Source organism: Podarcis cretensis (genome assembly GCF_951804945.1).
Source record: "Podarcis cretensis genome assembly, chromosome: 10".
NCBI classification, from domain to species: domain Eukaryota; kingdom Metazoa; phylum Chordata; class Lepidosauria; order Squamata; family Lacertidae; genus Podarcis; species Podarcis cretensis.
In genome coordinates, this window is record NC_137179.1 from 21,492,535 (window position 1) to 21,507,290 (window position 14,756).

At 43.0% G+C, this 14,756-nt stretch overlaps 1 long non-coding RNA gene across 3 annotated transcripts; it reads left to right on the top strand.

Annotated features, from left to right (window-relative positions):
- Positions 1-130: 130 nt before the first annotated feature.
- On the top strand, positions 131-13,738 carry LOC307225323. 3 transcript variants are annotated; one of them, XR_013842876.1, is made up of 3 exons: positions 131-1,510; positions 2,690-2,765; positions 13,481-13,738. It is a non-coding gene; the product is annotated as an uncharacterized lncRNA (long non-coding RNA). The 3 variants fall into 3 exon arrangements; XR_013842875.1 differs by having other exon boundaries at positions 131-2,765; XR_013842877.1 differs by lacking the exon at positions 2,690-2,765.
- Positions 13,739-14,756: the final 1,018 nt, after the last annotated feature.

Here is a 14,756-nt window from a genome sequence, read left to right on the forward strand (position 1 = left end):
GGCGCGGCGTTGGTGGCGGTGGTTGGGCTGCTGCCTCTCGCGGCGGTGACGGCCGTTGCCACGCCAACAGCGCTCGCTGCGCGCTCCTTACTCACGGAGAGGCCGGCAGAGGGGGAAACTTCGCGTCCGCCATTAACGTTTCGAGTAGTTTATACTTTAAACGAAGTGTGCTTTTAAAATAACAATAACCAAAAAAAAAACCCTTTCGCATCTCTCCTCACACCGCTTTCTCTCGCTCGCCCCGCCCCCACAGAAAAAAGTGAGACAAGCCCGCGGAAGCGCGCATGCGCCATGGGGGCGGTATCCAGTCCTCAGCCGCTTTAGCCGCCTTTTTCCCTTCTGCCTTCTGCGCCGTAAGGAAGGGACGGGTTGCGGAGCATGCGCAAGGAGGAGCGTCCAAGTCGCTCATGGAAACGAGAATGGACCGGCGGATTAAAAAAAAAAAAGCAGCGCGCATGCGTCTTAATCCCTCCAGGTTAGCTCGTTCATACTTAAATCGGCTAAATCGTTGGGTAACTTTCGTGTTGGCGCATGCGTAGATGGTGTTGGCTGTGATGGGTGGTGAGGCTTTCCGATTCACCAATAATTTAAGGTCTCGAAAGCAGCTCGATGCTCTCAGGGTTTACTCTGAAGTAACACCCCCCAGATTTCAACGGGGCTTGCTCCCCTAAGTGTAGGGGAGGTCCTACTTAGAACTAGGTCCCATTGCGTTCAGCAAGGCTTACTCTCAGGTAAGTGCAGCTTTAGGCTGCAACCCTGTGCACGCCAGTAGCTCAGTCCTAACGATGCCTGCTCAGAAGTAGGGCCTGTTGAGTTCAATGGGGTTTACTCTCGGGAGTGGGGTTGGGATTACAGCCGTACTCCTCTGACACTCAGTGGGACAGGCTTTTGAGTTGAGTAGACATGCTGTGACAGGACAATCCCGTACAAGGCTGCTGAAGTGTAATCAAGCTGTTGAATTTATAGCTCTTCAGATCGTAGAACAAATGCCAAACTTCAAGGAAAAAAGGAGGTGGGAATATTTTCTTAACATTTCTGCTCCTGTTACCCTCTTTAGTAGAGGTGCATTTAGTTTCTTCTTTTGCCTGAGCCTGGAATTTCCTCCTAAGGAGACACAGTTGGCACCAGGTAGAGATCCCTCTGTTCTCCCAGGCATTTTAACATTTTCCATTTTGTGAAGATTGCTGTTGGTTCTAGTTTACTCTTTAGTTGTTTGGGCTTTGATTTGTTTTTATTTTTCCTTTTTTGGCTGATTTTAAATTGTACCTGTGTTTTGCATGAATTAGTTCTTATTCAAGCTTTGTCTGATTCCACCGCATGCTCCCCCACCCCATGAAGGGCAGTCAGCAAATATTTTTAAAGTCCAGGGTTCAAATATCCACTCAGGCATGAAGCTCACTGGGTGACCTTGGACCAGTCAGCATCTTTCAGTTTAGCCTACCTCACTGGATTATTGTGAGGATAAATTAGGGAGCAGGATGTATGCCATTGCCAGCTTGTTGGAGGAAAGGTAAGATAAATGTAATAAAATAATTCGTGTGTTCACTTACTTGGGTTTAAGTCTCATTGAAATCAATAGGACCTCCCCTTTTCATCCAAACAGGCTCCCTGTATCTTAATAGGTCAGTACCAAACAAAAAAAGTTTACAGTCTTAACAGGCATGACACAAAAGGAATAAGGGTTGGAGAGGGAGGAGGCACATGAGTCGGTTGATAATGTTGCTATAATTTATTGTGTGCTTGTAGTAAATTTGTAACCATTGGACAGGACAGCCTCTGCTCACAGAAGCCTTCAAGTACACTGCTGATTTATAAATTTATATATTGCATAATAAAAACCCAACCCTTTTATTGCATAAAAGCAATAAAAATGCAACAATTTTCAATAATGTTTCCTTTAAACTGAGATGGAAACAAAACTAGCACAAAGAAAGCTGAACAGCACTGAAAATTATGTGCCAGTCTAGGAAATATTTGGTAGACATAAATGTTTCTAAGTGGCAATTAAAGGTGATTACTGTCTCCGCCTTACAAATTGCTTAAGGGCATTCCATAGGTTGGTGCTGTCACCAAGAAGGTCTGCTTCCCTGTTGTCATCAAGTGACAATCAATCGGCAGAGTCTCCTTGAAACATCTACCAGGGATCTGCTAGCTGGTTTGCTACATTCAGTATTGGTGTTGTATAGAAGGTGGGTTATCTCTAGGATGTATAACCTCTTTACAGTGTCTTCTAAGTAACAGTGGTAGGAAACAAAATGTTTTGTGAGTAGGTGAACGAAGGAAAGTTTCTGGGGGAGTGCCAGCAAAGCTAGGGCAGCAGGAATTGGAGCCAAGTTTAGTCATCAGAGTATATATAATAAGAGCCTTGCTGGATCAGGCCACTGGTCCATCTATTCTATTCCTCCATTCTAATCTTACAGTGGCCAACCAAATGCTTATGGGAAGTCGGAGTTGTATAGTGCTGAACATTTTTTTCCACTTTTCAGTCTTTTGTGGCATCATTTTTAACAGTTTGTAGCAGCAAACAGTGGGGCTGTTCCATGACAGTCACTTTCATTCAAGTGGTGCTGTTCCATGACAACCAAAAAAAGTATACTTTCCACCTTCCAAGGAAAGTAAAATGAAAATATTAGATTTTAAATACTATTGAAGCTGTGCGACCTATTATGAATCTCAAAAATTAATACAGTTCGGTACAGCTGCATGATTATGAAAAGGCACCATTAATATAGAGAGACCTGCCAGTGATGCCTCATTAATGGAAGGTAAGCATGTTAGAGGATCCTTGGGTTTTATTTCAGTGACTTTCTCCTTTCGCCTTTGTACTGCTGAACCTTGAAAATGTAAAGAGCTTCAAGAATTTTTGAAACAAAAACTCCTGTGCTCATTAAAATTAATAGGACTAGCAAAGGAGGTTGCTTCCAAGAAAACAAAAATCTGGGAACATTTTGGCCTGAATAATGACTGATTTCACTAGTAAATGGAGAGGTGAGCAATACAATATTTTTCTGCAGTCTTACCCCTTTTTCACTTAAGAAAAAAGCGAAAAGAAAAGAAAAAACTTTTTTTAAAAAATATGAGGCATAACCTCTCAAATATGGTTAATGTTTGAGCCTGGCACCCTGATCCTATATATTTGTATATGCTTATCAACGTACAAATATCCCAGAGGCATTGGAATAATACTGATTTTAATAAATAAATAAATGACACGCTACTTTCCCCCTTGATGTAGGTTCACCCAAAGCGGCTTACAAATATAGAAGCAAACAGAGAGCCAAAATGCAAAAGATCAAAGAGCCATGCAAACACAGCGAAGCATCATTAATACATAAAAGTGGCAATAGAATCAAAACCGTGCTTAAAAGGGGGGTATTTTCAGTTTCCACCACATCTCCCATTGCTAGGAGGTCAGAACACTCAGGAAATAGGAGGTAGTGCTCCTTTCCTGAGCTCTAATGTTTCCTTTCAATGGTGCTTTGCAAGCAGAGGTGACTTGTGCAAGGAGGAGGCACAACCAATTTTGCCGTGGGCCTAAGCAACTTCAAGCATCTTGATAGGCTTGGTTTGGGCTGCGGGATCACCAGCCCTGTTTTAGGGAGGACACTAGGATTGCATTTAACCCCTAGAGCCCCCTGGCCTTATATAACTTCCTGTTGTCCTAATCCATCACATAAATCAGGACAAAACCTCCTGATGACAGATCCTGTTATCTACGCAAGAACTATGGCTTCTCTCTAAATGCCTTACATTCAAGAGTTCTAACTGCGGAGGGCCTTCTCGGTGGCTGCACCTCTGTTATGAAACACCCTTCCAAAAGGGATCCTTTTAGCATCTACAGCACTGCCTTTAGCAGTAGGTAAACTTTTTGATTATTCTGTTCTGCATTACTTAGAGGGCATATCTGTTAGCGTAGTTTGCTTATGCTGGAACAGCTTTTCGTATTGCTTTTATTGCTCTTTTTGAGACATTGTTCCTAATCTGGTGATGGTCATTTTTGTTTTTGTTTGAAAATGGTTTTTCTTTGCATGAGCTGCCTTGAATACTACTGTGTATCAGAAAGACAGCACAAACATATTGTCCGGTGGATAGGAAATATTTGTTTTATTTAGCAAAATGTTATACTGCATAATTAAAAAGAGTCCGCTCAGCGATTTGCATAAAATAATCTAGAACTTTCATAAGAATTTACCAATAAAATCAACAGTTCTAAAAACAATGAAATAGAATAAAATTACTGGTTTGGGTATAGGGTTGTCTAACAAAACTTTTTAGCAGGCATCAAACATGATGCAGCTAAGGTGCCTGTCTAATGTATTAATATTGCTATGTTTGCAGTGCAATTGATAAGCGCCAGGGCAATCTCATCTTCGATGCTGCTGCTGCTGCTGAATAGCTCTGACTCAAATCCAGTGTGCACTTTCATACCATTACTGACTTTGACTGTGCTGACAGCGGCAAAATCTTTTGCCAGTGAGCAAACGGGGCTTGTCCACTTGCAGAATTGAGACAGGAAGTAGCAGATGTTTTTCTTCTGAGTAGAATCTGTCAAAAACTGTACAAGATATCTGAATATGTTTCACTTCTGATTTTTGTAAGCTGCTCTGGAATGTTTTTGAGCTAAAAGGCAAGGTAAAAAAATCTTCCAAATAAAGAAGGGCGCAATCATGACTCCCATCCACCCAGCCCAGTGGGGCTTTATGGAGTACAGGGGTGACTTCCACATCTGCAGCTTGGCCAGAGATGGTAGCCAGGGCAGAAGGAGGGTAGGAAGTTTCATTGGGCCCAGTGCCATTATGGAATGGAAGTGAGCTCAGTTTTGGATCCAACCCCTAAAAATCATGTAAATTCACAGCTAAATAACTTGGATGCATTGTTATTTGCATCTTTTATTGGGCTGTACTTACATGCTTTCATTAAAAAAAAAAATACATAGAAGGGTTGTCTTTAAAATATTCCCATATAGCAACTTTCCCCAACCTGATGCCTGCCAGATGTTGCTGGACTGCATCCCTCATCAGCCCTTGTCACTATGACCCATGTTCAGGGATGATGAAACTTGTAGTCCAAATTGTTGGGAAGGCTGTTAGTGGCAGGCCTTTGGAGCAGGGAAATGCAGCAGGGTTGACTTACCACATTTTGAAGTAATACACATTTGAGAGAGCTCTCCCCCCATTATATTTAGAGGGTTGTATGCAATATTAGTCAAGAGTAGACATATTGAAGTTAATGCACATGGCTAACGTAGATCCATTCACTTCAATGGGTCTACCTCTGAGTAGTAGGTAGCTGGATACAAGCAGGAGTCTACAGTTGTCTAACTGCACATCTATGTCATCCCTACATCTTGTAATACGTCCTATAAGGTTATTATACATTTCGTGAAGAATTTTCTTTTCTGTCCAGAAACTACTGCTGATTACTTTCACTGACTTCTATTGTGTGTGTGTGTGTGTGAGAGAGAGAGAGAGAGAAGCAGTTTCTCTCTCCACACAGTTCATAAATTTATAAACCCTCTTTCTTGCCCCTCCTTCGTCATCTTTGTTTTGTTTCATTAATCCATTTGTCACACTTAACTGTCATGACTAATAGCCCTTGATAGACCTATCCACCATGACTTTTTCTAATCCTTTTTTGTACTAGTGAAGACAGATGCAATATTTAAGGAGCGGTCACAGCGGATTCTTCACCCTTGCATGAGACCCTCTGCAAAATTTGCATAAGAAGCATATGTGCCAGTACAATGGTTCAGCCACTGGGTTTAACCCGCACCCCTTGCTTCAGTCAGGCACGTGAAGATTTATTCATTTATACTTTCATCCTTCATCTTAGTAAAGAACAAACCCACAAACGTGTTTAAAAGATGCTCTTGGGGATTGTAGATGATGTAATGGAATAGCCAACCAGTGCCCTTCATAGCCAGCTCTTCTTTGGTTAAGAATGAATCATGCTGCCAATTTGTGGAACACATTTTCTAGAGCTCATGCTGGGAGAAAAAGAAGATATTACCTTTGTATTGAATACTGTAATCATGGAGTAAATTTTGAAGTACGAGAACTCATCATTGTTGTCCCTAAAGTCCTTAAGCATGCCTCCAAGGAAAGTCCAAAAATTCAGGCAGATGTGCTGATCCATTAAAACACACATAAACAGAGCAGCAATATACAGCATTATACCCAGTTTAATTAGATTCATTGTCTGTGCTTTTGTTCATCAAGTATTGCAGAGTAAGCTCCATTGAACTCAGTGCTTCTTCTGACTGTACAAGTTTGAGATGTACAACAGGTGGAAGGTTTGAGATGTACAACAGATGGAAGGTTAACAAAAGCTCTTCAGCCTGCTGAATTGCAACCTTTAGTTTTCCGTTAGAAATGCAGATAGGTTTGCAAAAAAAAACTAGGCTTGCAAAAACAACAACATTTAAAAAGCTAGTTTGAAGTAGGAACACTAGGAAAGAAAAGGAGAGAAGAATCTAGCCCATGCTTGATTGCTTTTCCTCTCGTTCTCTGACTTTCTTGATGCTGAAAGTGTAAATCTCACCATATCTTCCTCAAGTGCTTGTGTGTTTTTGTGTGTGTTTTCCTCTCTCAAATATGACTTGGCTGGAATGTAGTGTTGTACAAAGGTACAAAAGTTGCTCTGCCACTTTTGCTTCTGGCCCTGTCCACTACTGGTGCGTGGCCCCTGGAAGGTCATCCAGGAAAAAAATGTGGCCCTCAGGCTGAAATAGTTTCCCCACTTCTAGTGTAGGCAATATGGGGCCAAACACACAAATTGCTTGACCTGGCATAAGGCAGCTTCCTGTGTTGCTGCTGCCCCTGAGGAAAGCCCAGCTCCTATACTCTCCACATGTGCAGAGTGGCTGTCTACATTTCTGCATTGATAACATATTTCATTTCAGCATTGGACTCTTGTTAGATTGCCGTGTTTTGTTTAATCTAGCACAGTTTTTTTTTTTTATTTCAGGGTGATGTTTTCACCCAAACCTCCATATTCTCTCATATATATATTCAGAAGTTGCTTCTGTTCACATGTGCCACAAGTCTTACATAACCCAGACAGGCGGTGGGAGCAAGCGCGTTGCTGTGACATTTATTACACAGAGCACGAGGCTTCTATTCTGGTCCCCCTCAATACCAGGTGCCACTCTAGGTGGCAGGTGGTAGGTTTTAATCAGCGGCTTTCCATTGCTTCATATGTTAGCCTTGTTATTTTTATCTCTTTTGGGGGTATGTTTTTGCTCTATTCCTTATTTGAACAGCTTCTAAATTACTTGATAATTAATGCGGCAACTCGTTGCTTCCCCTGAATGCAGAGCCCGAGCTGGTGCAATCCTTTCAGTGACAGCTATTTATACATATATGTGTGGCATGGGTTGTGTTTTCCTCCCCCATGTTTCAAAGCAGGGTACATCTCACTCCACCCCCAGTGTGTGCATCTTGGTTTCCCTAATATGCTTTGTGCAGCTTCCTGCATTGTGTCTGATGAGAAGCTCGATGCGGATCCAGATGGGGGGAGTGTTGCATTGCTCTGCTCTTGCTCCTTTCCCTGTGAAAGCCTTGCCATGCTGCAGCCAGATATCACAGCCTTAATTACACCTGCTGTGCCTCCCAAATAATGTGAATTCATGTGGGGTGGCAATGTGAAGAGGTGCCTTACTGTGATTGCTAATGACTTCGGCTGCTGGTCAGTTGCATAGCTGCCCTCCTTTCACTTATGAGATTTGCTGCTGCAGCAGTTTAGCTCGCCAGTCTCCCCGGGACAGCAATTTATCCTGATGAGGAGCTTGCCTTTTCTGTATGGAAACAACAGTTAAGGCTCATCTTCACTGAAATCATAAGGGTAGGTCTCTGTATAATCTTATAGACCCTGCAGCTTCTTGAGAAGGATTGAAGAGCTCAATGGACTAACTACACAGTAAATATTTTTCAAATAATAAAAAGCATTGCCACTGGAGTTCAGATGACCATTGTCTTTGCAGTGATCTTTCTATTTCCGGAATGTAAAGGTTGTGCAGAAACAAGCACACAGGTAAGTTCCACACTTGTGACATCAGTCCGGCATTCTGAAATCCAAACTAGTACAGTATATTATCTGACAAGACCATTTGGTTCTGGCCCAAGAGCAATTGGTTTCAGCCAGCATGTCTGGCAATGAGGGCTGATGGGACATGGAGTTCAGCAGTATCTTATAACCTGTCTTATACCGAATCCTTAGTCAATAGAACCCACCACTGTTAGATCCCAAGACTACATAGAGATGGATGCTGGGAGTTCTTTACATCTTCCATGCAAAGTTCCTGGTTGAGACCAACTAATGATCCTGGATGACTTTTTCACACTATATCGTTTCTGTAGAACAAAGTGCCTGGGTGTCCAGAGTGAATGAAAGAAAAAAAAATACACATGTTCATTGTGTGTGATTTTAGCAGACTACATGGTGAAGCAGTTATTGAATAGTTGTGCTGGGGAGATAAGTCACTTTGCAACAGAATAAGATAAGCAATTCCCAACCCCCCAACCCCCACCCCCACTACTACCTTAAGTGCCGAAAGGTAGTCAGAGAATCTGGGCTGCTTGCAGGAGCCTGGAGGGAATGTGAAGAGGAACCACCACAACATTGTCCTAGAAGTGACAAGCAGCAGCAGCAATAACAACAACTCCAGGGACTCCTGAAGATAACTTGAAAATACAAAGTGCACAAGCTTGTGTTTGCAAACCTGTGGTTCGTTCGTTCATTAGGAAGCAAGGGTTGTCTGTGGCTCCTTGTCGGGTGTTGGTTTGTCAGCAAAGCTGGCTTTGCTAGTGCATGATGTGATGGGTAAAAAGGATTTAAAAGAGGTAGACTGGCAAGAAAAGGAAGCACAGCTATAACATCTGCCATGTCAAACAAAATGGCTTTAGCCTTGAGTTGGCTGCCATATGCTGGCCCCATTTGCACATCACTTTAGACCATCATTAAAGCTTAACTGTGGTTTAAAGAGCACTCATGTTGGTGCATGAGACTCAAACTGTGGACACTTGTCCCTTTCCTGCTCCTGCCATGCACTGCCAGGAGTTAAGCAATGGTTTGCCTTACTGCAGGTTAGAGTTCAGCTAACATCTTAAGTCAGATTTGCAAGCTACAGTGGTACCTTGGTTCTCAAACTTAAACCGTTTGGGAGTCCCGAAACTATGAAAACCAAGGTGTGGCTTCCGATTGGCTGCAGGAACTTCCTGCACTCAAGTGGAACCTGCACTGAACGTTCGGCTTTTGAAAAACTTCCGCAAACCAAAACACTTATTTCTGGGTTGTGGTGTTCGGGAGCTGATTTGTTTGGCAACTAAGCCGTTTGAGAACCGAGGTACGACTGTACTGCAGAAAGGTAGAATTCACATTTCTCCCTCTCCCTCTGGATCAGGCCAATGGCCCATCTAGTCCACCATCCTGTTCTCACAGTGGCCAACCAGATGCCGGTAGGAAACCCACAAGCTAGACCCAAGCACGAGAGCACTCCCCACTCCATGGGTTTCAGAGCATAGCCATCATGGCTAGCAGCCATTGATAGCCTTATCCTCCGTGTGCCTCCCGGAAGGCACGGAAAGGAACCTAATCAGTGTTTCTCATCCCTGCACGGTTGGGGCAAGGACAAAGTTTTGCCTTGCTGCAGTGCTTGAAAGAATACAGGGCCTCTTTTTGCGTCCTGTCAGCTTATAAAGCTAAAAGGGAGTCCCTGATCAGGTCATTTATCTTTCTTAACTTTTTTTCTAAGCCTTGAAAATTGTCAAATAGGGGAATGTCTCTTTTGATCAGGGTGCATGATACCTTCTTACTGTTAATCATTGCTATCTCCTTCCTCCTCCTGCCAAGCAATTGGTATCCAATGCTACTTTCCCATGCCTGTAATGATTTATTCATGCCATGTTTTAATTTCTCAGCAGAGCCAGGGATATTGATTGCTCAGCATGGTGACAAGGGGGAGGAATCCATATTCATTCTGGGGGGGGGGGAGTATTTAAAGAATTTGTTGCTGCAAGAAAATAGTTAATGCTACTTCATGCATTGCTTCAGTGTTTACATCCTTTGAAGTGAATGTCACCATTCTGATAAGTTTCTTTTATTGCTGTTTTTTAATGGCTTTCAGCTGTCCCTTGATAACCCCACACACTTCTAGGACTTTATGCTGTGCTTACATTGAAAAATAATTCTGATGTCCCAGGTGGATACATTTCTTAGCTGGTCCAGGGCTAGGTACATCTACAATCCATTCTAGATCATATTTTTGATAGCGTGAGGCAGTGTGTAAGGAGCTACTGGCTCTGCAAGCAACCCCACCATGTGGTGGACAGTTGCATTGCAGGTGGCAACTTCTGAATAAAGTACAGTGGTGCCCCGCAAGACGAACGCCTCACAAGACGGAAAACCCGCTAGACGAAAGGGTTTTCCGTTTTGGAGGCGCTTCGCAAAACGAATTTCCCTATGGGCTTGCTTCGCAAGACGAAAATGTCTTGCGAGTTCCTGCGGGTTTCCCCCCCTTTTTTCCCCTTTTCCTAAGCCGCTAAGCCGCTTAACAGCTTATCCCTAAAAGCCACTAAACCGCTAATAGCGCTAATCCGCTAAGCTGTCAATGGGCTTGCTTCGCAAGACGAAAAAACCGCTATACGAAGAGCCTCACGGAACGGATTAATTTCGTCTTGCGAGGCACCACTGTACTGTACAGTTATGTCCTGGACAAGAAAGAGTATAAAAGGCTTCCTGTTCCAGCTGAGCTCTGCTTGAGGTCTACCTGAGTTCCAGGAAATTTCCTGAAAGCTTAGTTAATGTTGTTTTCTGGTCCTGATTCGTTCCTCACTCCTGTCTCACTGTTTATGTCAGAGGTAAGGAAACTTTCAGCAGGGAGCCAGTCCACTGTCCTTCAGACCTTGGGGGGGGGGCGGACTATATATTTTTTGGGGGGGTGATGAACGAATTCCTATGCCCCATAAATAACCCAGAGATGCATTTTAAATAAAAGGACACATTCTACTTGTGTGAAAACACGCTGATTCCTGGACCGTCCATGGGCCGGATTTAGAAGGCGATTGGGCCGGATCCGGCCCCCGGGCCTTAGTTTGCCTACCCATGGTTTATATTCTCTCTCTATCTTGCTCTTTGTTCCTGGTTGGACCTACAAGTTTTGGTACCTGTTCCAGCTCAGATCACTGTTCATGGCTCAGTCCTGACATACAAGATGAACATAGGACAGGGGTCTAGATTCAGGTAGGTATCCGTGTTGGTCTGACGCAGACGAAATAAAAAAATAAAAACATTGTCCAGTAGCACCTTAGAGACAAACTAAGTTTGTTCTGGGTATAAGCTTTCATGTGTGCACACACTTCTTCAGATACACTGAAACAGAAGTCACCAGACCCCTATATATAGTGGGAGGGTGGGGTGGGTTTTTTCTCAGAAGGCTAGTAGGATATGGGTGATTGACTCAATGGGTATGGTAAACCTGTTGACGACTGTTAACAACTGCAATTAGTCCTACAGGAAACAGCAAGGGATAGTATGCAGATGGCCAAAAATACCTTTAGCATAGGACAGGGGTGACTCACCTGCACTCTGTGGTCAATATCCAGCCCCTTGGAGGTTTTTTGTAGCACATATTTTAAAGTCATTTTAACTGTTCTCATAGGGCCCCCAGTGCAATGATACTTTGATTCCAAAAGGTTTTTGGGTGTCGCTGAATGTGTCTAGGTTTTAAAAACTCTCTCTCTCTCTCTCTCTCTCTCTCTCTCTGGAATATAATATGACCACTCGCAGGGAAACCACGCTGAGATTCTGTAATGCCAAAAAGTTTTTGTACTTAAAAAACCCCACAGTAATAAAAAATACATATTTTACTTGACCATTCCCATGGATACACCTGTCATTGACAAGGTCAGGCAGGAATGTGCTGCCAACAAGCACACCTCTGGACATGCCTATCACCAGATGTGCAATGTTCACCTGAAAGAGTTTCAGGAGAATGGTTAGCTTGAAAGGGAGCTGTTAACCCAGCAGAACTTCAGCGGAGACTGAGACTTTCATAGCTAGTTCCTCACCAGGTTTTCTGCTGGGTTATTTTGAGGGACAAAAGTAGGGCTTTGCAAGGGGAAAGGCCCACTGCATTATCCCTACAAGTCCCCATCTTCTAGTGCTGCAGCAGAGATGTTTTAAGACTGGTGCTGTTGAAAATGTAGATCAGCCCTGAAGGCTACAGAAGTCATCCAGACGTCCTCTTGTGTTAACCTCCCATTGAATGTTCTGTGTTCATATACATATCTTACTGCATATCCTTTAACCAATATGTCTCACTTCATGTCTTCTGCCTTTCTCGAACATGCTGGTGCTCATCCCAGTTAATTTTTAAAGAGTTGCTCTCAGAATATTGGAGGCAGATGCTGCTCTGAGTCGAGAATGATTTGCTCTTGATTTTAATAAGTTCTTAAGAGCACACCAATTGTCAGATGCCCAGTTTCTGAGCATGTACTTAGCGCTGTGCTTGCCACAAGTACCTTTCCCACTGGAAACTGCAGTGCTGTGTCAAACTCAATACAGTTTCTCAGCAGAGACAAAGGTAAATGTCAAATTTCACTTGTCGCCATGGTTTGACACCTGCCTCAATCTCTGCAAGGAATGTGCCAATCATCTTTACCCCTTTCTGGTTTGTTTCATCGGAAGGTGTTAACTCTGGTCAACCATTTGTCTGTGTGCATGAGCTGATTCTCTGGCCTTGTTTAGCTAACAGCTAAAGATGTTTTCTTTCAAAGGGTACAGATGACTAGGAGATGCTTGCTCAATAAGCATTGCTGGCTGGTGGCCCATAGATAGTTTTACGTCTTACCTCCTGGGTTGGGGGAAATGTGAAGGCGAGAGAAGTTTTTGCAGCTGACTGAGGGCATCTAAGGGAACACTTTGCTCTGGGGAAAACCTAATGTTCCTCTTAAGATGAGCAGTGCCTACATATTGGCCTGCTTTCCCATTCTCTCTCTCTCTCTCTCTCTCTCTCTCTCTCTCTCTCTCTCTCTCTGCACACACACACACTCACACACACTCACATGCAAGGAGATGGGGGAGAAATACAATTTTGTTTGCATTTTGTTTGCATCCACACTGCTCAAACCAATATGTGAAAGAAACACAACTATCCTTGCAATTTGTACTTCCCCCATATTTAGTAGTGCAGTTCCACAACCCAAGCAGTGTGTATAAGGATGCATATATTAGGGACATGAGTGCACAAAAATGCATATGTTGGTGCAAATAGCAAATATGCATTGAAACAAGGGGAAACTGCTTGCAGAAATATGTAACTCAATCAAGCCTGCGTACAACAATGCCTTTTGAAGAAATGCCTTTTGAAGAAATTCACAGTACAATACTGTACTGATGAACTTTAAACAGCAACACCCGAAACCCCTACAACTTTCTGCAAAAGTGTGGAGAAACTGAAACTGACATATTTGTCCTTCCTTAGCGATACAGCTGTGGTTCTCCAGCCTCACAAAGGAAACTGAAGAGAGGCTGTTCCTAAATTTTCCTACTGCTCAAGAAAGTGAGCAGCTCCTAACTAGAGAAGAAGTAGGACACTCACCTTGCCGCTCATTAAAGTGGGAGAGGGAATAAAAGTGAAGAGGATGGTTCTTTGACTGATAGAAAACTGAAATTTCATACACATCTCATAAAACATACCTGGATTACTTTTTTATTTATTTAAATGAAGCTTTGAAAGATCGATATTTATATCTCTCTTGCTTGAAATATGCAAAACCCTTTCACATATAATGTATCCACATGTCTAAGGTAGAGTAGAGCGGCACCACTGTCCCCACCCCTTTAAGCACTCCCATGTGAGTGGGATCCCTGCGTGATCAAGGTATCATCACATGTAGCCTTTTCTGGACTTCCATGGTGAACCTGCAGGTACGAAGGTGCTGTACTAGTATTAGCAAACAAGGCCCTAAATGGTCTGGGACTGAAGTTCCACAAAGAGCACCTTCCCCAATACCAACTATCTCAGGCCTTCGACCAGCAGGGGAGGCTCCGTTGGTGGCACTGTCACTAGGGGTTGCCCAGTTGACAGAAACCTGTGACGGGGCTTTCTCAGTATTGGTCCCCCATCTGTGAAATGCCCAACCTCGTGAAGTGTCTCAGTCCCCTCACTATTGTCGTTTAGGGGGAATTTGAAAACATTCCTTTTTACCCAGGCATTTGCTGGTGGAAACATCTGCCCCTGGCGACCCTGAAATTATAAGTTTCAGGATTGTTTTTAGGATTTTTACTGTTTCTACTGTTTTTTGAAGGTCATTTCTTACTGTTTTTAGAAGCTTGAGTGTAGTGTTGACATCACTGATTTTGGATTTGGAGAAGGAGCATCTTTATCCAAAAATAAAAAGCCCTTCACCCTAGGGTGCCAGGTGGAGAACACACTGAATTATTTGAGATCCCTCTGCAAAAATAAGATGAAGAAGCTTTTCAGTTTTACTGTCTCTTTCTCTTTCTTTTAGATGAGCAAAAGAAAAAAGACCTGTTAAAACTTTTTCAAACTTTTTGTTTCAATTTCTAGCATTCAGTTTGAGTTATATACTTTTTCTACTTTCCTTGCATGCTCACATTGCTCTAAACTGCTCTTAGAGTCACTGTTTGCAGATTTCTTGGGTTTTTTCATGTATGAATTTTTATGGTGTGAACCACTTTGAGTTTATTTTTCAAGGAAAAACAGGATATACCTTTCTAACAATGGCCCCACTGTT